This window comes from Dreissena polymorpha, chromosome 2 (genome assembly GCF_020536995.1).
Source record: "Dreissena polymorpha isolate Duluth1 chromosome 2, UMN_Dpol_1.0, whole genome shotgun sequence".
Classification (NCBI taxonomy): Eukaryota; Metazoa; Mollusca; class Bivalvia; order Myida; family Dreissenidae; genus Dreissena; species Dreissena polymorpha.
In genome coordinates, this window is record NC_068356.1 from 52,898,512 (window position 1) to 52,922,189 (window position 23,678).

The following is a 23,678-nucleotide window of genomic DNA, read 5'->3' on the forward strand; positions in this document are numbered from 1 at the left end:
ACAATTTTGTTTCAGATTTGATGAATCTTTGTCATAATATTTATTTTTGTAAACAAAGTTCGATGTTTGGTTATGAGGGGTCAAACTATAGGTCACCAGGTCAAATCTTACAAAAACCTCGTAAACACTCGATACGCCAGAGTTTTTGCTCAATAATAATGATACTTGACCAGGATGTTTGCCTGGACAATATCTAGGTCAAGTTTCACATTTGTTAAAGATTGAATGAACCGACTCCTATCAACTAAGGCCATCTTGGCTCCCTTGTTTTATATTTTAACGTAATCAATATCAACAAGTTTATAACATATTTTTACAAATCGTGCGCATACGGGCAACATTTCACATCCTGATGCAGATGCGGCTGAAATATAAAATTACTAAAATTATCTGTAAAGATATCTAATAACTCAAAGCGTTATAACAGTCTATGTCGTAAAATATGTGGGCTAAATTAAACCAAATCATTTAATTCATAGTTGCACAGCAAATTTGTTGATGCGGGCGCAAAATAAAAATACATATATTTTGTATTTCGTTTTAAGATTTATAGGTGCGGCAAACCGTCGAACATTTAATCAATTTGTTGTGGTCAAAGAATGTTTATCTTGATAATATCTAATTTTGAATCGTATATGGGTCATATGGGGTCAAAAATAAGGTCACCGGGCCAATTCTAGAAAAAAACTTGTGTAGATAAAAGAGGTCACAGTTTTCATCACGTCTTAATAAAATTTTGTAAGAATGTATTAATTGATGAAATTTTGCTTGGGATTGTATATGGGACATCTGATCAAATAATTGTTAAACTTCCTGTAGACGATAGAGGTCACAGTTAATCAGAGCTGTATGAAATTTAGTCAGATTGTTTATCTTGTTTGAATCTGGGTTGATATTATATATAATTCAACTCAATTCCTTAAAATGAACTTATGCACTTTGATGACCTTCCATTTTGACCACTTGTGCAACTTAATTTATTAATATGAACTAGCTAGCCATAGTCTGATAGAAGTTAATGAACCAAGGTTAGTCAGGTGAGCGATTCAGGAACATCATGGTCCTCTTGTTTCTTTACGGGCAAGGTGATTGTTTTTTCAAACATTTCAGCAGATTTACTATTTTGTTCTTTCTATTGTTTCTTCTGCATAGGTGAATTAAACCAAATGCATCTTTAAATCCTTGATAAAGCAACGTTGTCCATCGTGCCTACCAGCACATATGACTAGCGAGACACCAGTTTTCAACCTTCGACCCTTTAATCAACCTTTCCGATTGGTCACGGAGACTTGTATTATATTTTCGGTAATTGTATTGAGTAATCATATAGATATCGTCATACAATATATTATGTATTTAAATGTACTCATTTGTTATACATTTACATATAGAAAGAAAAGACAGGTGCATTCAATACAACTTTTTATATAAATATGGTTTTAAATTGGTCACATGGCATCAGAAAAGCAAACATTTAAGCAAAAAATGTTTGTCGATCATTGAGTTTAGCATTTTTTAAGTCTTATTATTAGTTAAAAACTCCTCACTGACGCTGTTAAATTCGTTATTGGATTAGTAACTTTATATTCAATAGAAATTGAATACCATTAATTTCATAGTTTGGGATTAAAGAGAAGCCGCGGAATGACTTCTTATCGAGTACAATTTTCTCCCAGCGTCATCATAAGTTCATGGCAAAGGTAAGCATCATATTGTTAAATCCATTACGTCATTTACTTCAGTGACTGGCTATGAAAAACTACGGACCATATATCGAAAACTACACAACATGTCTGCACCTTCCCCTTGCTTTCAAACTAAAGACCAGTATTGCGCTCGAGATAAAGCATGTTTCGTATAAAAGCATCTGTAATACGAACAGACGCCATCTCATACGCATTTTTATTTTTGAAAAGAATTGTAAGCGAATTGGCTAACTTATATACATAAGCGTAAATGCACCTTACTTTAGTGCCGCGCACGTGGCATTGGAGACTTGTTTGAATTATGCGCAGAAGTGTTCACGAGGGTGCATTTTATTGTTGAACAATCCCCATTTAATGACAATAAACTGTACTATTACTATACTAATCTAAGCGGCATTCAGGTGCCTTATATCTTTTTGCGATACTGCATAGATTGCTCAAGACGGCGCCAGACGTGATGCACCAGAATGGTTCCCTAGACAAGTAAGTGTATCCAACCGAGCCCATGTAAGATGTAAAGTTATTTACCGATGGTTTCTAATGAGAAGGATAATATTTCACACAACATAATTCGTATCGTTCCTATGATATTAAAAAAGCATTGTATTGTACTCTGATTGAATGCATGTAAAAATTAAAAGCAATGCATGATTATTATCAATTATTGGTCCCCAAAGTAATTACTAGTACTTATCTTCTTAAAACGATACATTAAATTAGCTTACCACACAGTGGGATCTTAATACACCAAAAGCTCGCTTTCTACACATGGTAAACTCCGAAAATACATGTTTTAATGGTCCCAGGACATGACTTTGGCTTTGCAATCTTTATTTAAAGTTCATTATTTCAGTGGTAGAACGTTTCCCTTCTAAGCAGTGATGTACATGTAAGTTATTGTTCTAGCCTTCAGCACACACGGTGCTGCATGACCGTGCAGGGCCGTCCATCCCCGGAACATATATGGGAATAGTACATACCGACATGGTACAAGCATTACGTTACTTTTGCCCCAACATCTTGTCAACATGGGCCGCAAGACCTCGCCACTGGCCTCCACCGGAAGTCGTTCAGAAAGTCGTATCACTTGGTGCATTTCTTACGCCTGTTGGATTTAAAGGCAGTCAATATCAACATGTTGAATGGAGAGTTTGTTTCAACACCGGTGAGATCGAACTAGTATACAATCTTAATGACACTCAAATTAAATTATATGTTTTATTGAAAATGATAAAGAACGATGTATTAAAGCCACGTAAGAAAGAAGTTTTATCGTACACTTTAAAAACCATTGTATTATGGATAGCGGAAAATAATCCTCAGTCCTTGTTTCATGACAAAAGTATGTTACACTTGTTGCATGAAGGATTGGATGCGCTTAGAGTTGCGTTGTTCACCCGAGAGCTGCAATATTACATGATTCCAGATAGAAATCTGATGACAGCCTGTGGTTTGGAGGAGGAACAGAAGAGTACATGGATATCAACGATTACAGAAATGATGAATGAAGGCCCTTCAATGATAATGAGACTTCCAAAGATACGACAAGCCCTAATCCCTCACCCTGAACCCTTTCGATGGTTCAACTGCAGAAAAATGGAGCTCGATTTGCTGTATCTTGCGCAGATGAACAGAGTGAAACTCTGTAGGGATGAGAACTGGGTGGTTGATAGTTCAGATGTTATATTGCACGCAATACATAGACGCATGTACGAGACTATGAGCGAGGTTCGCCTGATGATGATTATTGGAGGCAGCGGAGTTCACAATATGGCGGATGTTTATAATGGACCGTTGATGTGAAAATGTTAAATATATCAATTAACCAATTAATGGGCATATATAAGACTCATTTATAAATTGCGAGTGCGTTAATCCTTCTGAAGTATCAAACACAAGTATTTTTAGTAAATCATGATAGGTTTAGTGCATTAATTAAAAAAAATGTTTTCAGTGATTGACGTTTAACTTATAGACATAAATTGCAAATTGAAGCCAATTTGACAATTGTTGATAGCCGGCTAACGCAATTATCAGGTCTATACTATTTGCCTAAATTTATTATTTCCATATTTTATAATATTTATCACTGTTGGAAACCAGTACTTACTAGCATTTTGTCAGAATATGTAGTAGAGTGAGTTATTGTTGTTGTGTAAGCGTGGGTGTAAATAAATTGTTTCTTAATTAATTTTATCTCCATAAATGGGTCACGTTCTATGATACTATGTTTGTAGTTGGAATTGTGTATGCATATTTATTAATTTAATATATTTCTTACATAAGTCAATGGTCATAGTATACTCGCAGTACTTCAGAATATCAAACTTCATCAGTTGCGGACATCAAGGTCAGCCACCTCGACTAAGTATCCGCAAACCAGGAAAAGAGGGCTTAACCGAGCAACCGGCTTGATCGTTACGCCAAATTTCGCTAACCGGTATGTTGCTACTCTCTTTAATGTTATGCAAATTTAAGTTTCTTTGGAACTAGGGTTCATCGGTTGCTATTGTAGCAGGTGATGGTTTTAAAGGATGCAGGATTTATTGCTTTTTGAGTAATGTTTATTTTCGTGCACGTAAGGTAAAATGCAATTGTAAAATTTGGCGTACAGGCGCAATAAATCATGCGTACCAAAACATACACACATCGAAAGTAAATGGATACATTAAAATGTGTGTTTGTTATCATGAGGTGTTATTAGTATTAAATTGTGTTGTCGCTATGCCTGTGAGGTTATTAAATGAAACTTTACGATAGTGTTTGCCCATCCAAGGAAATGTTAAAGCAGTATCGGAAATAGGCGGAATGACTTCAAACAATGTCGTTTATGAATCCCGCATGGTCGCCTTATTGTAAGTTCACTGATATCATATTCACTAAGTAACGTTTGCTCCCAGTTTGTTGTTTTGTAAACTCAGCTTGCAAGATCCCAAAACCAATGTTGACCCATCCAAAAGAACGACATATCACAATTGAAAACAGTCGGAGTGACTTCAAACAATGTCGTTTATGAATCCCGCATGATCGCTAAATGTTGAGTTCACTCGTCGTGTATATGCTGATGATGTTCAAATAATAATATAAATTATCATCTTCACTTAATTGCGTTTCCCCCAGATTGTTTTTAGTTTGTAATCTCAACTTGCAAGATCTCAAAACCGCTCAAAAAAGAAACCGCTGCTGAGTCTTACGTATGACTAAGCTTTATGGTTATACTTTTGCAATAATTTAAGTGAAGAAACTTCGTCTAACATGTGTTATAGAACTAGCAAGTTCTGTGCGTAGAAAAAGTCAGAACATGTAACATGATATAAATATATAAAGTATTTAAGTAAAGCCACACCTTGATTTAATTAAGTTCATATCGATAACCACCAAATGTATATTAAAACTAATTCAACATAAACTACATCAAATACTTCATAGGCATAGCTTGTCTTAAAACGTACTTAAGTTTTAGCCATACTCACAAGTGTAAGAACCAAAAAGCACGGACATCAATTCTGACAACCAAGCTCGGAAAAGGACAACATTTCATTAAATAATAACACATTCAACATAAATCGCGTAATCATAAATAACTATCACTATGTTCAGCACCACAACCCTATGTATCATCTAACGTGTGTCTGGTTTCGTTTACCTCGTCATATTGATAACGACTCCAAACGATATACACAAGCAACTATGATCGATGTTCAATGCAAAATTAAAAATGTGTTTTATTTGGTGTGTTATCGTTCAGTATTCAGTATTTGCTGTGTTTATATTTGTTTAAGGGATTCCTAATGCGATAGTTCGACTCGAACTCCGTAGACATGTCAATTATTTACTTAATTCTATGTTATAGTGTCTATGTGCCAATGTTCAATACTCTGCATTTTTTTATCTATGCAGACCTGATGATTGACCAAATAAAATCAACGACGAAATTTAGTTCGCGAAACGAGTCTATAGTTTAACTACGTAAGAGTATTAATAAGCACAGTCAGCAACAAGTGTTTAATTTCGCCAACAGTATGCTGTGTTATGCCTTGTATATGTTCACTAGACTGTATATGTTGACATGAAAACGCAATACATACAATACATTATGTTAAAAATTGAGGGAATTCTTGTCTAACTTCTCGTTTTTTTATTAAAGTTGTTAGAGAAAAAAAATGTGTTTGTCATAGGACTGTTTATATTTGTGTAGAATACGTGTTACTATTTTTAGGAGATTTCCCGGAGTTCATTCTTTCCAAACATTAAAACATGAATGCATTATTTGACGAGTCAAACAGCCTTCATGATTCAGCAAATACATTTTAACCATGATTATTGAATTTATTTGAAAAAAATAGTATATTCGTGCATAAATCGAACGTTTTCGCCAATATACTGTCGTTTATCAAATCATGACCAGGGTCAGGGTTAGGGTTAAGGTTATGGTTAATCCTGACTAGAAATAGCATATGGTATTATTTTTTCTAAACTGTTGGAAACAATATTGTAGTAATTGTTTGGCCAGTAGTTGGTAATTAATAGTATTTTTTGATGGCTGTTTGAATGTGAGTATGTGTTTAACATGGCTATAGCATTATCGAAATAATGCAATATTTAATTTCAACGGTAAACTCTCCGATAGTATGAGAATACCAAAGTGAGTCTAATAAATATATAAAGAACATTTGTTCATGTCAGTTAAGATCGTTTGTTATTTCACTCGTGATCAGAGAAAATATATTTTCACGAGTGGCGCAGCCACGAGTGAAACTATTATTTTTCTATGATCACGAGTGAAATAACAAACGATCTTACACTGACATGAACACAACTTCTGTTTCTTTTATGCCCAGTTTTCAAGAAAATAATTAATAATAATTTCCCTTTCGCTGAAAAGTGACCTTTTCTCCCATGGCTAGCCTCAATACATTGAAATGACGTAATTTTGTCCACGAAATGACATCATTTTGTTGACGAAATGACGTCATTATTCCAGGGAAATTCGTCAGTTTAACTCTTTTACAATGTAAATAAACGGTAAAAAGAGCATACAATTAAAAGAAAATGTGTTGGATTCGGTGGAATACCGATTTTATTTTACTCGTGATCATAGCAAAGATATAAACAAGGATATAAACAAGGGAAGTACGATTTAATTCGATAATCTAAAAATAGAAAAAGGAATTCCGAAAATATGTTATTTTCATCGGTGAAAATAACAATTTGTTTATTTTCATTGCTGTTATTTTAATGCAGAAATGTCATTTTTTATCATAAGGTATAACAGAAAGTTAAATATCATTTTAAAATATTTCATAAAATTTTATAGTTTTTTGTTATTTTTACGTTGGTTACTATTAGTAGGTTGTTGCTCCGCGTGCCTTTAATCAAGGGTCGATAAATATTAAATTATTTTTTAATTATGTCGTACGTGAATAACTTTACTACGTATATTATTATGAATATTTTCAACTCATTTCGTTGCCAAAACTTAGTTAAAACCAAAAGAAAACGATATAGCTGTTACATTGCTTATAAAGATAAATATAATTCAGTATTTAGATGATATTAATGATAATTCCATTCATGTTTTAGGCTGTAAAACTAATGTTCAGCGTTTCATGCTCGCTCATGATCTGGACTAAGTCGCAAATGAATACTATGCTATCATACGTATTTAACTTAAATTTGTATGTGTTTATTTTAATTGACATGACGCCGCCTGTCAATAAAGTTCTTATCTAAGAACTGATCTACCAATCAGCGATCGATTAATCGGGCGCGTTAGTTAGCAACGAACTGTCCGCCATTTTCTAGACAAGCTATGTATAGGTTCACTTTTACTTTAGCGAGTTTCGTTTGTTTTCCTCTTTACAAAAGTAAATTTAAAATGGACAAACGGTGTCGATGGGGACTATGTAACTCGGACAATCGATATCCTGAAAGATTAGTTGGTGACATTTAATTTGTATCGTTTCCAAAGCCGAAAAGAGATCTCGAGAAGTGTAAGAGATGTATAGATGCATGCGGTCGTCACCACGAACAACTGAACGTCAACACTGTCACAGACAATTATAATATATTTTTATCGGATATACTAACAGATTTAAATAGTTTATGTTATTGATCTCATTATCACATAATATTTCACGTTTAAAAAAAAAGTTTTATTAGTTACTAGGTCATTAATATACAGAAGCGAGGTTCATCTGCATTATTGAAAGAGAAATAAAACCCAGCATGAGGCCTAATTTGTGCTGTGTTTCATTACTCTGATAGTAATGCACTTTATTGCCATTACCATGTTATTAGAAGGTGACACGCGATATATTAAATTAATTACGGTATCTTCACATGTGCAGACATGTGATGTCACCAATAAACGCTTTTTAATCCACCTTTGAACCGAATGCCTAGTTCTCATTTTTTTCAACGATTTCGTTTGATTTGATCGAAAAACAAAGCGGAAATGAAATAAGGCAAAAACGGTGTGAATAGGTTTTATGTAACTCTCACATTCGGTATTCATAGGTTTGATTAATTAAATACACATGTATACCATTTCAAACGCGGAAATGCGGTCTTGACAGGAGCAAGTGGAAGCTTCAATGTGTAAAATTACCGAGATCACCCTTATGGAGCATTTATTTATTTAAAAAACTGGAAATGTTATGTTAGAAATAACTACGCATTATTAAGTATGACTTATATCACGTGTGCTCGTAGAATAATAGAGAAAATTGGTACCAACTTTGCCTAACTTAACGAAATCACCGTTATAAATCGAGTTTTGTGTGTGTCAGAGACAAGTGAAAACGATTATATGTTTCAATTTTAATAGAATCGAATCGATAAGTGCCACATGATAAGATTTATTATTACTGATATAACCAATAAATGCCGACTTTTGGAGAAGATGGTACCTGCGCCAGCGTCTGATACAGGTAGCTTTACTGAATTCCCCTTCATACAGCGCTACTTTATATATGACAATGACCAAACTTATTGTGCTGTCTTGCACTTTCAATTATAGTGATTGATAAATTTCTCATAAGCAATGTTTAATATTATTAATATCACTTTTATACGTAATAACATGTGGGATTTTGGTACACTCGGTGTCAGAAAGCGTGTAAAACTTCACCGAAATCCCAGTTTAAAGCGCTAGTTCGTGTCAAATATACGTGTGAAAATGTTTCGTAAATAACCTGGGAAAATGCCGTTGAAGAAGTGTTAATTTATTGCTAATACCACCATCACACGTAATAACAGGTTCGATGTCGGTCAGCGCGCAAGCGTTTGAGAGCGTTATTCATCTATCGAAAAAACCGTTATAATTAGCTGATGGTCTCTATAAACGTATATTTGTTGCATTCGCAGAACAACTAAATGACACAAACCCCTTATAAAAGTGTTATATTGTGTCAAAACGTCCATAAAAAAATAATCCGGAATATCGCGTTAATCTACATGCAGTATATAGGCAATAAAGCCATTGTGGTGTTAGCTTGTCTAGGTTTGCTACCCACTGAGCAACGTGATTAAGTGGGCGGAGCGATCATAGATAAGGCGTCATGTCAATTCTTTAACTTCTAATACAGATTATTGTCGGGACCCTTATATGTCACTTAATAGGTTTTTACATTTCGATTACTTTGACGTATTAATACCTGTACATGTATGAAGGTTTACGGTTTTATGTTAATAAACGTACACTTAAATTAGTTTATTTTTAAAGATGCAAATACAATGACAATTGATATCGTGCTGTTTTATCATAAAACATTTCCTCAATGTTATCTCCCCCAAAGGAACGGTTGCCGCTACATTCATAAGTGAAACTTCCTGTAAGGTCTGGGATTGTTTACAGTGAAACATGTATAGAAAATATAATTAAATAATTGTTTAAATATAAACTGTTTACTCATAATAATAGTCGAATAAACCATCATAACGAGGTGTGTAATGGTGGTAGGGATTGATAATGCTTCTCGGAGGTTTAATCGCTGAAGGAATTGTGTTTTTGTGGTGTCTAACCTTAATGTGATCGAAAGGGTGAAGTATCCGCTTAGAAACGTTCTTTTTCTTTCAAAATATGTAGATAAAGCGAAGGATTGATAATGTTATGGTTAAAGTTTTATCACGCATTATGTTGTTTATTTTTAAGGAATGGTCTGCATTAGTCAAATATAATGGCTAGAAACTCAATTTATATTTTGAAATCGAAAGTGACTTCTTTTATGTGCTAAACAACATATGAAACATGCATTTTCGTTATACTATTTTGTGTTATTTTGTTTGTAATTAACTTTTAGGTCGTGCGATTGTTTTGTTAACTGTAATCAGATTAATGAGGTGATGCAGTAGGCACATTACTATTTGAAATTTCTTACATTTGATGATTCATTTCTAAAAAAGAAACATCGCTCACTTCAAGGAGATTACCCTCATTGGGTTTTCTAACATAATTGATGTGAATGCATTTTAGATTATTGACTGAGTAATACAAAGGATGGGGTGTTGTAATCGCTCAGAATTCATGGTGCATTTTAGACTGAGTGACGTCAATGTGTGCACGAAGAAATGTTGGTATTATGCTGTGTTCCAACCTACGTATCTGTTTAAGTACGTTTACCTGCTTAACATCTTGGAATGTTTATGATGAAAACTTCATCTTGTTATCAATAAAATACTCATGTTTGCACAGATTCGACGACTGTGTACATCAACACATATGGGTAATGTTTATGTTTTAATTAAACATAGTTTTATCTAAAAGTAAATCGAACGTTTTTCAAAAAGGAAACATAAGTGTGCAATAAACGATTTGTTCATGCTATAAATGTTACGGATTGTATTTAATAATAGTTTGAGCACTAACAAGTTCGATTCGAAATGCATTGCATAACGGTTTGCAAATGTGTAAAAATATGATAGATCTCGATGTGGAATTTACAAAATCGTGTGCGGTCACCTTGAAAGAAATATGTCAAATTCGATTCATCATTTAATTAAGAATTCTGCGTTGATAAACCATTTACACGTGCAAACTAAGTGTAAACTAAGTGACGACAACCCACATCTTAGGATGTTTGACAAAACGACCTAAAAATATTAAACTCCACTTTTTTATCTACTAACCTTATGTACACGTTTGATAATGTGCCAATATAAGAATGGTCAAGCTGGGAGTTGGATTATTGTAACTAATAACCTGTTGCGCATGTCTCCTCATTTGCTTTCCTGTTGTACACGCTTCATCTTCTAATAGTTTGTTGTAATAATTAAAGAAAATTGCATTCATTACAACTGCTTGTAATAAAAGTATTGTTGATATGGTCGGATCGGCCTTGCATCATGTAAGCACATATTTTAGCAATGTTCCTCTACATCGAGTATAGCGTTTTTCTTACATTATTTATTAAAAGCTTAATACTGATTCCGTAATATGTGTATCATTATCATTATATTAACACTCAATAGAAAATCATTAGCGGGAATAAATATGATGTTTGATGTTGGTTAAGTTAATAATAACCTCATTTCCTTTATATTTGTGAAATATATTGTTTGCGGTTTTTGTTGTGTTTTGTTTCTTAAATATATAACTTCTTGGTAGCAAACTGCTTTTTTTTGTTGAATCTTATTGTATTGTACCAGAAATGATGACTTTACAGTTGATTCCACGTAATATGGCCTACCCCAATTAAAGAAATATATCAGGCATCGTTGTATCAGGCAGACATTAATGTAATGGTATGACAAATAATGGAATCTTATGACAATGACAAAAACATTTAGAAAAAAATCCGTTCATTTAAAATGTGCACATTACAATTCCTAAACTTAAGTAAATGTTAAATGTTAACATACTTCAAACAACTTAAGTTGTGACAAATACCATAAAACATATAAAGAAAGTTAACTTTTATGAATCCGTTATACATATCAAAACGACTCATTTTTATAAATTCAAACAGTGTATAAACATAATACAATTGTCTTGTTCATTTCAATATTTCCCACCAAATATATGAAGTATACGTAGTCACTCGTTTGGATAATTTTATTGGAAATTACAACAGCTCAAAACTGAAACGCGTATGCTCTGTTATATAATGGTAGCCAGTCGCAATCCATAATGTTGATTAGTCTGTTTGACATGGAGGCATGTGTATTATATAATGGTATCCAGCCGCAATCCATAATGTTAATTAGGCTGTTTGACATGGAGGCATGTGTATTTTCCTGTGTTGCATGAAGCGGTCTAGTTAGCTGACTCCGTAGTGCAAGTTGTTTACAGCGGGGCTTTCATCTTCGACATATTATGGTTCTCTTAATACTGATTTCACCCAGGAAACGGTCTTGGCATGGTTTCAATGAGACTAAGAAATCAAATGCATTTGACCTTAGATACATGAGCCTCGCTATGGGAAAACCCAGGTTTCCCAGAGTAAGGCCTTCATACATATAGGTTGAACTGAGTTATGTGGATATCTTTGGATCAGAAGAATGGCATTAATCAGCCCACCAAACATCAAAAGCTATTATTTACTTAATTGTACCACACCAACTATTTAGTTTGTGTTTATGTCATTCATTACATTACTACGCAGCTTACGACAAAGCTTTCTTTAGTTGTATAAACTATAAACATCACACGTCATGTACGTCACGAGGGAATAAGATATTGTCGTTCAGAAGGATATTGTAGTCCATCCAATAAATGCAAAAATAAAATAATGCACTCAATATGGCTGTATATAATGATTTACCAAAATTAATAAAACAACCTTGTTGTAATGAAATAATTAACATCTTTTTTTAGGCTATATCTCAAATAAATTATATTATAAATTATGTAAACCTGTTTGTCATAATGCAATTTGTAATTTAGACCGTACACAATAATATTGTATAGTCAATGCGTATGATAATAGTCACCTCGGTAAGCTAGCAAACAAAAATGTTAGAAAGACAAGATAGCAATTTAAAGTCATTGTACGATGTGTGATGCTTTGAAAAGAGACCCGAGCTGTTTAAATACTTTAAACAAAGATTCAGCCGCTACACTACTATTTAGAGAGCCCCGTTCTTAAATGCTAAAGAATATTCCCCCGCTTAAAGGGGCCTTTTCACAGATTTTGGCATATTTTGAAGTTTGCCATTAAATGCTTTATATTGATAAATGTAAACATTGGATCTTAAAAGCTCCAGTAAAAAATCAAGAATTAAATTAAAACAAGATAAAAAAAGAAGCCGGCACCAGGGCTCGAATCAGTTACCCCCGAAGTCCTGGAGTAAAAACGCATTAGCCCTCTCGGCTATGCAGCCGAGTATACACAGAATAATTATTTTATACTGTATATAAGCAATCTTCGTAGTTTCGTCAATTTAAACGACAACAACAGAGCTTTCAAAATTATTCAATCGTTTCGCGTTGCAACGCTTTATAATTTTTATGTTTTCAAATCGTCAAAGATACATATAATGGCTATATTGGACTATGGTAAATGTTCAGTAATACTGTTTCCTCACAAATATCATAACTAAAACGAAAATTTGCGAATCTGAAACAACTTTTTTCAATTGTGTCAATTTACCAAACCGTGAAAAGATCCCTTTAAAGTCTATATAAAAGCCCATGGCTACATTACAACTGAAAGAGTCTCGCTTTACAATACTTCAGACATTTCAATGGTCAAAGTTCCACATGCAACAATATTAAAGAGACAATCCCGCGCTACAATATTACTTAAATAGTTGAGCGCTGCACCGGCTGCAATACACAATAAAGAGCCCCGCCATACAGTCAAGCTCTAAAATAGTACTTTACGACTATCGCGCTCAAATACTATAGAATGAGTCCCGTGTTACAATACTATCGAAAAGTCAAGCTCTAAAATAGTACGTAACGACTTTCTACAGAAATAGACCTGTGTTACAACACTACATACAGAGCCTCTCGCGAGAATATTTAAGAAGCAAAGCTTGCGATACAATATTATAGATAGCGTCCCGCGCTACACTATTATAGAAAGATAACAGCGCTACAATATTATTGAAAGAGCCCGCCCTGCAATATTACATAATTAGTCCCGCGCTACAATACTACAGCGAGAATCCAGCGCTCAAATACTATAGAAAGAGTCCAGCGCTAAAATACTGAAGAATGAGCCATCCATCCGCTACAATACTTTAGAACATACGCCGCGCTACAATACTAAACAAAAAGCCCCGCGCTTAAATATTATAGAAAGATCCACGCGCTTCAATTTTATAGAAATAGTCTACATGGCTGTTCAAAAAGCATCGAACTACAATACGATCGAACGAGTCCCGCGATATAAAATAAACAAAGTCTCGTGCTACAAATTATAGAAAGAGTCCCGCGCTTAAATAGTCCCCCTTGCCGCAATACTATAGAACAAGCCTCGTGCTAAATACTGAAGAATGAGTGCCGCGCTAGGACACTATAGAAAGAGCCCTACGCTACATTACTTTAAAACTTACCCCGCGGTTAAATACTATGCAAAAAAACCCGCATCAAACTATTATAGCTAGTGCCCCGTGTTAAAATATTATAGAAATAATTCCGCGGTAAAATACTATGGAAAGGGCACCGAGCGACAATACTATAGATATAGTACAATACTAAAGATATAGTACCGCGCTACAATTATTTATAAAAACACCCGCGCTGCAATACTATTGAAAGAGTCCCGCGCTACACTACTACAGAAAGATCCCCGCGATACAATATCGTGGAAAAAGCCCCGCGCTACATACTGCAGAAAAAGTACAGTGCTTAATACTGCACAAATAGCCATGTGTAACAATATTATAGAACAATAATATTATTAAATATTATAGAACAAACCCCGCAGAAAGAGCCGCTCCCTACAATATTACAGAACGAGCCGCTACTTACAATAATATAGAAGGAGTTTCACTCTACAATGCTACAGAAAGAGCCCTACGCTACAATACTGCAGTAGGAACCCCAGGCTACAATACAACAGAAAGAACCGCGCGCTTCAATGTTATCAAAATACCACAGCAATACAATACAATTGAAATAGCCCTACGCCACAATACTATAGAAATAACTACGCGCTTGAATATTATAACGAGAGCGCCGATGGCGTTAAAAGCATAGGTGCAAGATACAGGGAAGAATGGCGTCACGTGGTATAATGTAGTTCGATATCGCCATCCGCGAATTTCTCAAATCAATAATTTCAAACAATTACCGACTATTTAAATAGATAATCTTTACATTTACATCAGTGTTTGAAACGCTTATGAAAAATAATTACCCAAGCCTTTCAAAATTTAAGCACGGACAGATCTGTATCGAACTATTCTTTTCACAAATGAAAATAGACGCTACCCTATTCGTCTGCGTCAAGAATTTGTCGTAAAACTTGTGGTAAGCGTAAGATGCAGACGTGCACAACAGATTGAGTTCTGAATACAGATTTCTGAATGCAGATTTTTATAGAAACTCCTCACAGCAGTTACTTCCCTTGCTTCGCCCGGTCAGTAACTTCTAGTATAAGGGAGGCCACTGCGTAGGAGATTGAGATTTATAGTGCAGATAGAATTGTTTTACGAACGAAATTTGTTTTAGGTTATAAGAAGATTTTTTGACATAAAACGGTCTTAGAAACATTCACTAAAAACGGTGTCAGCAATATTATTGGAAGAAAACGTTAGAAAAACGTTTCCAAAAAAAAATTGTAAGAATGACCATATACTAAATTAAATAGATATTTCGTCTTATTTTTGATCAGGTAAGGCTTCATAAAGGGTAACCATTCGATGTGGATTTTTGAAATGTGGTATATACCATAAGCATAGGTGCGTAAACGCACCTATGCTAAAAATCGTCTGTTCTAAATTACTATAGAAAGAGTCCCGACTTACAAATAAAACTAATCTCATATCGGTGACTAGATCGATACAAGATGCAGTTTGTTAAAATTATTACGGTCTTTCGTTGAACGACAACAAGCTTAATTCACACCAACCTTTCAACTCAAATGACGATTGAAATATTGAACCTTTGGAAAATTATATCGTGAAATTTAATCAAACACTTTGTCGAAGTTACATTCCCCAAACACGTAAACGGTAGCCATTGCATTTACACGTTTTAATTTCCCTCATGTTTCGAATGATTTTCAGTATGGAGCGTTTTATATACTATGCACATGTGTGTGCATTTTTCTTTTCAAACGTTAACGTTGAAAACATAGTTTACAGTAAAACACGGACAAGTTACTATATTTAAATAAATAAATACTATTAAGATTAGTTTTAAAATCGAAATATTCGAATCAATTATCGGAACGTAGTGTCTATTACGGCTGAGATTACACGGAGGTAGACACGTTACAAGACTGTGTTAGTGGTGTTTAACCTTTCTGTTATCGAGGGGAAGTAACCACTTGGAGATGTTCGTCTTATAACGAAGTGTTTAGTTTAAGCGAACTAAATATTATGGTATAATTAACTATTGTTTTCCAAGTATGTTCTTTATGGTAAGGATTTATTATTAATTTATTACGCATACGAATCCTACGTGAAACGCGAAGGTTATGTATTACTAAAAGTATTTCGCTTTTAACCTAATTGTTCAAAGTTTGAAATCGAAAGTGACTTCTTTAACTGTAAAAGAATATAGAAATGTTTGGTGTAATTAAAGTCTATATTTATTGTGTTTGTTCTCGGCTTATAAATATTGCAATAGCTTTGTAAACTGTAATACATTAATGCGATGGTGAGAGGAAACGAAGCCCATATTTTTTTATTTCTGACATGAATATGCATTTCTAAAAATAACCGTCTCTTACTTCAAAGGGATTCCCCTCACGGGTTTGACATTTTTGTTTGAGTAATATAAATGACTGATGTCATCGTTCAGAATGCATGGCGGATTGCAGTCTGAGTGACGAAGATGTGTTTGTTTTATTAGACAGACAGACAGACATATTTTTATTCAAGACATATACAAAGTACATCGTCTATATATATACAATCCCACATATATATTGTCACGTGATTTTATACACAAAATAAAAAAGCAGAAAAAATATGTTAGATACACACAAAAACCACAGAAAGCAAAATTCGTTGTTTTGAAAATAAGATTGTTACAAATGCAGTTGTTAATATATTACATACATTATAAGTATATAGGAGATGAATATATTATGACATATCATTTATCAGTCTTGATCGTATAGATAGCGCGTCTTTGACAAACAGTGACAGATTAATAAGTTCCATTTTATCCTCCGTTTTTAACAAATTCAAATATTTATAAACAGATGGTTGACAGAGATAGGTCTATCTAGCTCCGGATAAACGTTAATCGGCAAATCAAAATTATTATGTTCATTAAAAAACTCAGATTCGTCATTTTCACAATTAAAAACATTTCCTCCTAAGTTCTTAAAAAAGTCGCGAAAAAGATCTAAAGGTATATTTCCATTTTTATTTTTTGTTTTTGTTCTAAAGTGTTTTCAACAATCTCTCATATTTTTTCTCCCAAGATCCTCAATCTCATTCATTTTCCTTTTGTAATTCGCGTTTTTCTTTTTCCGAATGATAGCATGCGTTCCAAACAAAGTTTGTGTTCATGACGGCGTGTCTTTATTTCAAATGTTGATCCAGTACGTTTATGATAACGTTAAAACTTCATCTTCTTTCTAAATGCAAAATTGACGAATTCAAAGATTTGACTGAATATATTGTGCTGTAATCAACCGAAATCGGTAAGGCATATCCAGATGATATTAAGTATTATGTTCAATATTAACAAAATGACCTGATATCAGGGGGCTAAAGGAACGTCAGCTATTTATAATTACGTTATACTCTCTACAGTTTAGTTTTCTTGTTTACAAAAGCGCAAGTTTAAATTAATATTAACATACTTAAAAGTATTAGTTATACTCAAAAGTGAGAGCTTTGCAAATTGGAAAAAAATCACTGTTCCATGTTAAATGTTTTGCCCTGCAATGGAAGTTACATATTTTACTTATCAATAGCCATGGTACTTGTCAAATTCGGTATGAATTCCGGCAAAACGGTTGGCGAATGTGTAATAACAAGTTAAATATATATTTCATAAAATATCATATTAAATCGCAAGTTTATGGGTTGCTGAATGAAAATTCCTGGTAGCGTAATTCACGGATTGAAGACTAAAAATTCCAGATAAAACAATTCATTACTTTCAGATAAATGACACTGCTTAACTAATATATTATTATGGAACAATTCGGTCATATTTTTAAGGTTTTTTCGATTAATTAAATTTATTATAAACAATGCATTAATTCAGTAATCTTTATTTCCGATGTCCGATTGTATTATGCTTTGAATTTCAATCATATAATTAATTTATAATATTGCCTCAAGTAGAAATGTCTCTAAATGGTCTTTCTACGTAGTTCGGTTGAGTTTATAATGTTGATTTACTCTACACTATCAAGTCCACAGGGTATTTTAACCAAACAATGATAAACACGGGTCCCGTATGGAAGGTCTCGTATCTGTACGAAAACAACGCCGAACTCTACCGCTATTAGAAGTTAAGTGTCTCTAGACACACTGGTTCATTTACACGATTACTTTGGAATACATATAATCAAACAATTTTAAATCTGATAAAAATCCGCATGTCTCGCTTGTCAAGTTTATGTGACTACATGCGAGCTAAAGGTATTAAATGGATACATACATATATATATTAACTGCTTATATGGATTATTGTCGTACATATAGGTATTTGAACATAAACTTGAACAAGTTATAAACCACATTTGTGGTTATGACAATCTAATCAATTTCTTTGTGAAGCGCCATTGTCCAGATAAACAAATAATGTATGTTGGTCTTTAAAAATTATCTCATGAACCACATGACAGCCTAATTCGTTAATAATGATAAGTTTGAATCGGACGTATCCACAATTGTCATCTTATTCTTTCTCAACTATAAAATAAATAGACCCCAAAATGTAGTCAACCTCTCTTAAAAAAGCGTAGCGAATTATGCTCAAATTTTCACAATTGGACGTTATTTGTGATAGCAAGCCCTTTTTAATGTACTTGTGAATTGCCTGTGTTACAATGTGTTTCATGTGGGCATCACAGTTATGTGTATTTCAGAGTATCGGTATATACCGAAGTTCCTATTCCAGTACCCTTTTTATGTCCAAGTAATCGTTTACATTTGACCCACTGCCGACTCGCAAGAAATGGGGACAAATGTCAGAATATCCGCTTCAAAAGTTCAAAATTATGTGTATTTGGTATTTTGTTGTGCGTTGGGGACACTCGAGTTTGCGTAGGCAAGACCGCAAGTTGGATACGATTTGTATAAACTAACTCTTATTTAGACGCGATGTGTATAACTGTAATACATGCATGTGCGGAAAGTGTTTTCCCATATAAGCATGTGCAGTCTGAACTGGCTGATCAGAGACGAAACTGTACGCTTTTACGCAATGTTTCGTTTAAAGGAGGTCTGTTATAAAACAAATCTAGTTGAGGCGGAAAGTATCGTCCCAGCTGATACTTAAGTGGCATGCATTAAACACAGTTTTCCCAGAACGAGGCTCACGTAGTCCCTAAATAGTGTGTGTACTCAGCTTCTCTTAGACTGCGTAGCGGACTAGGCTCAATATGCACAACACAATACATTTGTATTAAGTGTCGTCCCGTATTAGCGCGTGAAATGTGCACAGGCTAACCAGCGATTATAATTTCCGCTTACATTTAATTTTGTGCAGATCAGACCCTCTTTAACAAACAATTCTATAAAAGCGGAATGTGTCTTTCCTAATAGCCTGTTCGGTTTGCAAAAGTTAAGCTGTGAAGACATGCGTATGAATTAAGCCCCGTTTTCACTGAGCGCGGCTCATATTTTACTTAAAGTTGTTATGTTATCTTTCAGGGAGTACAAACAGAGAGTACATTTCGAGCACCAGCGTGTTGGTACCTCTGTATCCGACTTACAATGGGTGCCTAGTGTTTGTTATGTTGTCAGTTTCCGCTTACTTAACGAAGAACGAAGAAACCGAGAAAATCTCTGTCACTAAAGACCTGATTACTAGAACCGAGGCGTGTATCGTTTCTTTGACAATAGGCTGGGTTGAGTAATATTTGTGGGGTATGGTATCCTAGTGTCTGGATACATTTGCGATGCAGGAGAAAAAAACGTAAGAGGTGTTTTTTTAAACAATTTAGCCTTGCTCTGTGAACAGGGTGTTTAATTTATGTGCGTAAAATGTCGTAACAGATTAGCCTGTGCAGTCCGCACAACCAAGGACGACACTTTCAACCTTACCTGGAGATTCGATATGAACAAACTTTCTTTAAAGTAAACAAAAACATAACAGCGGAAAGTTTCGTCTCTTATTAGCCTGCGCGGACTGCTTATGCTAAATTAATATGGGACGACAATTTACGCACACGCATTAAACTCCCTTTCTCAAAGCAGAATCTCATTTTTCAGAACATCTAGAGTTAAAGAAGTACCGTTACATCAACACTTTATTGACACAAGCTACGTGGCAAAAACTTAAATGTCATCATAGAGTGTTGAACTAGTTGGATGGAATAATTTTGAATTATGCAAGTAGGCAATAATTACATTGGAGACGCCGTCCCAATATTGTTCAGTGTTAAGACACTTAACCGATAGCACATATTAACTCTGCCCATTTTCATAATAAGTATGTACCTGACGGAGTTGAGTTTTAATCGTTTAAACCTGACACTATTTTATTACAATCCATTCAATTGAATGCCTGCGCCTTCAAATACCGAAGATATCAATAGAAATCATCAGACCATTCAGGTTTATTTCAATAGATTGTGTATTGGTATATTTTGAATTGAAGCATTGGGTATTATACTTGAAGTATTGGTTTAAATGATTTGTTAATAATGTGGAGACGCGTGAATCACTGTCATTTATTCAGGCATTAATTTGTTTGTTGTATTATTGAATCAACTCTCAAGTTTATGAAGCTATCTGTAGAAGTTTAAACACAGTGTTGGCAGGAAAACTAGTGGTAAGATTTACGCAGTTAATTAAATATAAGTAATGTTTTCTATTAATATAACTTTCATTTGTAGAAATAAATTAAACGCTCGCCTTTAACAAAACATATGTATTTCATATCGAAACTATAATTATAATGAAACAGAGCATGGGTTATTTTGCTTTTGTCTTACTAATTGACGTTGAGACAAATACGTTTTTATCCTCCGCCGTAGCTATGTTTTTGTTATCACTGAAAAATAAATAGACTACACGGATTTTGTTAAACGATAACTTACAGAAGATAGTTTAAGCGTTACACGTTGGTGATTGCCGTAATAACCAAAGGCTCGTATTTCTCATTTCTCAAAAAAAAACACGCTAAAGTGCCAGTTGTTCCTAAAAAAACTAAATATATATACTATTTCCATTTTAAGGAATAGTTATAAATACACAAGCGAAACTCTTGAATACTAAATCAGTGTGTGGCTATTTCTTCTGAAACATAAGGCATAAGTACATACTGATTTTAAACAATCTGAATTTAAAATAATAATCCGTAAAGACAAAGAGAGGCAAGTCACTTTTATCAAGTTGACCAGTTATTGACAAGCGTATACCTTTATATACGTTGATATTATTTTGCAATTATTTTTTGAATAGTATACAATATTTTCTAGTATATTATTTGGGCTAATCAAGGTACATGTTTGTTTATTAGGAAGGCCTTATTTGTGTCAGAAGATCGTCGAAAAACAAGGGGTATCAGAAACTTCAATCAATCATTAAGGTATATGATTGACATTTGTTTGTTAAATAGTCTTTCGTATCGATAGTTTATTCTGAACATAAGAAATTCAAATACATTCTCAGAGATACAGGCCAACCGACTGAGAGACATATACAAATTGTTGTCCACAAAAAGTGATAGTATGAGCTAATCAACATTCGCACGATTATATAGAACTTTATCGTGATTGCTTGTTCACACGCACAAATGATAATATTTGTGTAGATAACCGGAAGGCGAAATGTATTATAATATGCAAATATTACCAATTAAAATATTTTCGTAACCGATACAGACAAATATCGTTTGGCGGTATTTAATTATTAATTTTAAAATATTCAACGTTTCTTATGTACGTATGACGGTCAAAAATCTACGTGACATGAAAAACGCAGCGAGTATGAATAACTTTAAATTGTCACACAACTTTGTTTTATTGAGTTCCTTATTTATGTTTGTTAATGTCGGTAAATTTGGAAGCGACTTCATTAACAATCCCATGTATACATATATAACGTGACGTCCGTGCGTTATTGTCATCTGTATACGGGTACGTAAGCACATTCCTCATCTGCAAACACTAAGATATATGTTCCGCGGACGAAATAAACTATTGTCAAGGTCGCCGTGGTATCATGGATATTTTGGCCGCCTTGCGACCTGCTTTGGTTCGGTGTTTGGTTCAATCCTCATGTGGGAGCGTTCCCCCCAAAACACCAAGTACTGGCGTCAGGCACAGGAAACGGACCCGAGAGCGTTTCAAACAAGTAGAAATCATTTTAAATGCAATCGAACTAGAATAAATAGGTTAAAACTATGAAATTATTTCTAAACAAGCATATTTGCTTGCAATGTTAAAGTCATTTTTTCTTAATGTTATAATTTTAAGGTTTAATTAACTTCAAATACTTGTGCAATATATTGTACACTGTTTCAGTATGAACTGCACCCCTATATTTGTATCAATGAAGCCAGTAAAATTTCATCAGATCTGACATAGACATAAATTTAACGTTAACACTAAAATAGAACACCTCGGGTTAAGCAATATGATTAACATAACTATGGATTGCGAATATAAAGTTATATATATAGTTGAAGCGTCTTGTCGACCGTAAGCAACGACACGATCGCTTCAGGCAGTAAATATTTCAGCGACCATTAACTATATCGAATATCGTTGAAGGAATATAATTTTCATTTCTGGTGTTCAATTCAGAATATTAACATGTGCGTGATAGTAGTCGAGTTGTGGACTTGTTTACGGTTGTAATACCAGTCCGCACAGCCTTTTCAGGCACGCCATTTTCCGCTTTAATGATTTTTTCGTTTCAACGTAGTGCCTTTAAAAAGAAACTTCATGTTTGGCCGAAATACTAGACCCTGAAACACCTGCGTGGACTGCACAGGCTAATCTGGTACGACACTTTACGCACATGCAATTTACCCCGTTTCCTAGAGCGCGGCCCGATTAGATATATCAGCCCAGGCTTTTGTTTAACATTGGAGCCAATTGTTCATTAATAAGTATAAATGCAGACCACCCAAGGTAACTGCAACGGATGTATGTGACTATGGTTCGAAGACGAGCGCTTTTTAATTGTTTGCAATTAATTATGTGTACGTCATTTAAATAAAAACACTTCGAATAAGTCTATACACAAATTATGAAAGAATAAACACCACCACAGGACTTTCGGTGATTGATAAATATCAGCTTCAATTCCTGTTAAACCTGCGTCAAAAGGTTGCAATTTTTATATGAGTAACGTAACACGACCGCGGCAGAATGCGGACACAAATTAGTACGTAGTGTAGTTATTGTTATTTGAACCTTCGATGAAGCGTTCGTTCACCGTACGTGCTTCTACTCGTATACACATTAAGTGGTAGTAGTAAACATGTAACGAAGGATATTGACAGAGATGTTTGCTTTTGCCTTCCGATATATTGCTGTCTATCGGCCAATAAAAACGGACTTTTATGCGTATGAGTAAACCATGAAGTGTTTAATTACCACGCATACGTGAACAATAATGATTCATTTTATTAAAATAATAAAAACTCAATCACGTGTGTGTTGCAGAGTATATAAAGACACTGTATGCAATAAACAAAGGTTTATGCATAAC

At 34.1% G+C, this 23,678-nt stretch overlaps 4 protein-coding genes across 6 annotated transcripts in view; all 4 read left to right on the plus strand.

Annotated features, from left to right (window-relative positions):
• LOC127867040 (uncharacterized) overlaps window positions 1–23,678 on the plus strand; it is an 83,743-nt gene that overhangs the window by 54,471 nt on the left and 5,594 nt on the right. The window lies entirely within an intron of this gene.
• Window positions 1–23,678, plus strand: part of LOC127867055 (uncharacterized) — a 113,854-nt gene that overhangs the window by 39,451 nt on the left and 50,725 nt on the right. The gene's annotated exons all lie outside the window — the stretch shown is intronic.
• LOC127867041 (uncharacterized) overlaps window positions 17,450–23,678 on the plus strand; it is a 151,211-nt gene continuing 144,982 nt past the window's right edge. The window contains exon 1 of the mRNA XM_052407964.1: window positions 17,450–17,476. The gene's annotated coding sequence lies outside the window, so the exon portion shown is untranslated. The remainder of the gene's footprint in view (window positions 17,477–23,678) is intronic.
• The window catches only part of LOC127867047 (uncharacterized), a 147,208-nt gene continuing 144,982 nt past the window's right edge, over window positions 21,453–23,678 (plus strand). The window contains exon 1 of one of the 2 annotated variants that reach the window (XR_008043238.1): window positions 21,453–21,546. The gene's annotated coding sequence lies outside the window, so the exon portion shown is untranslated. The remainder of the gene's footprint in view (window positions 21,547–23,678) is intronic. The other variant, XM_052407973.1, reaches the window with a different exon arrangement.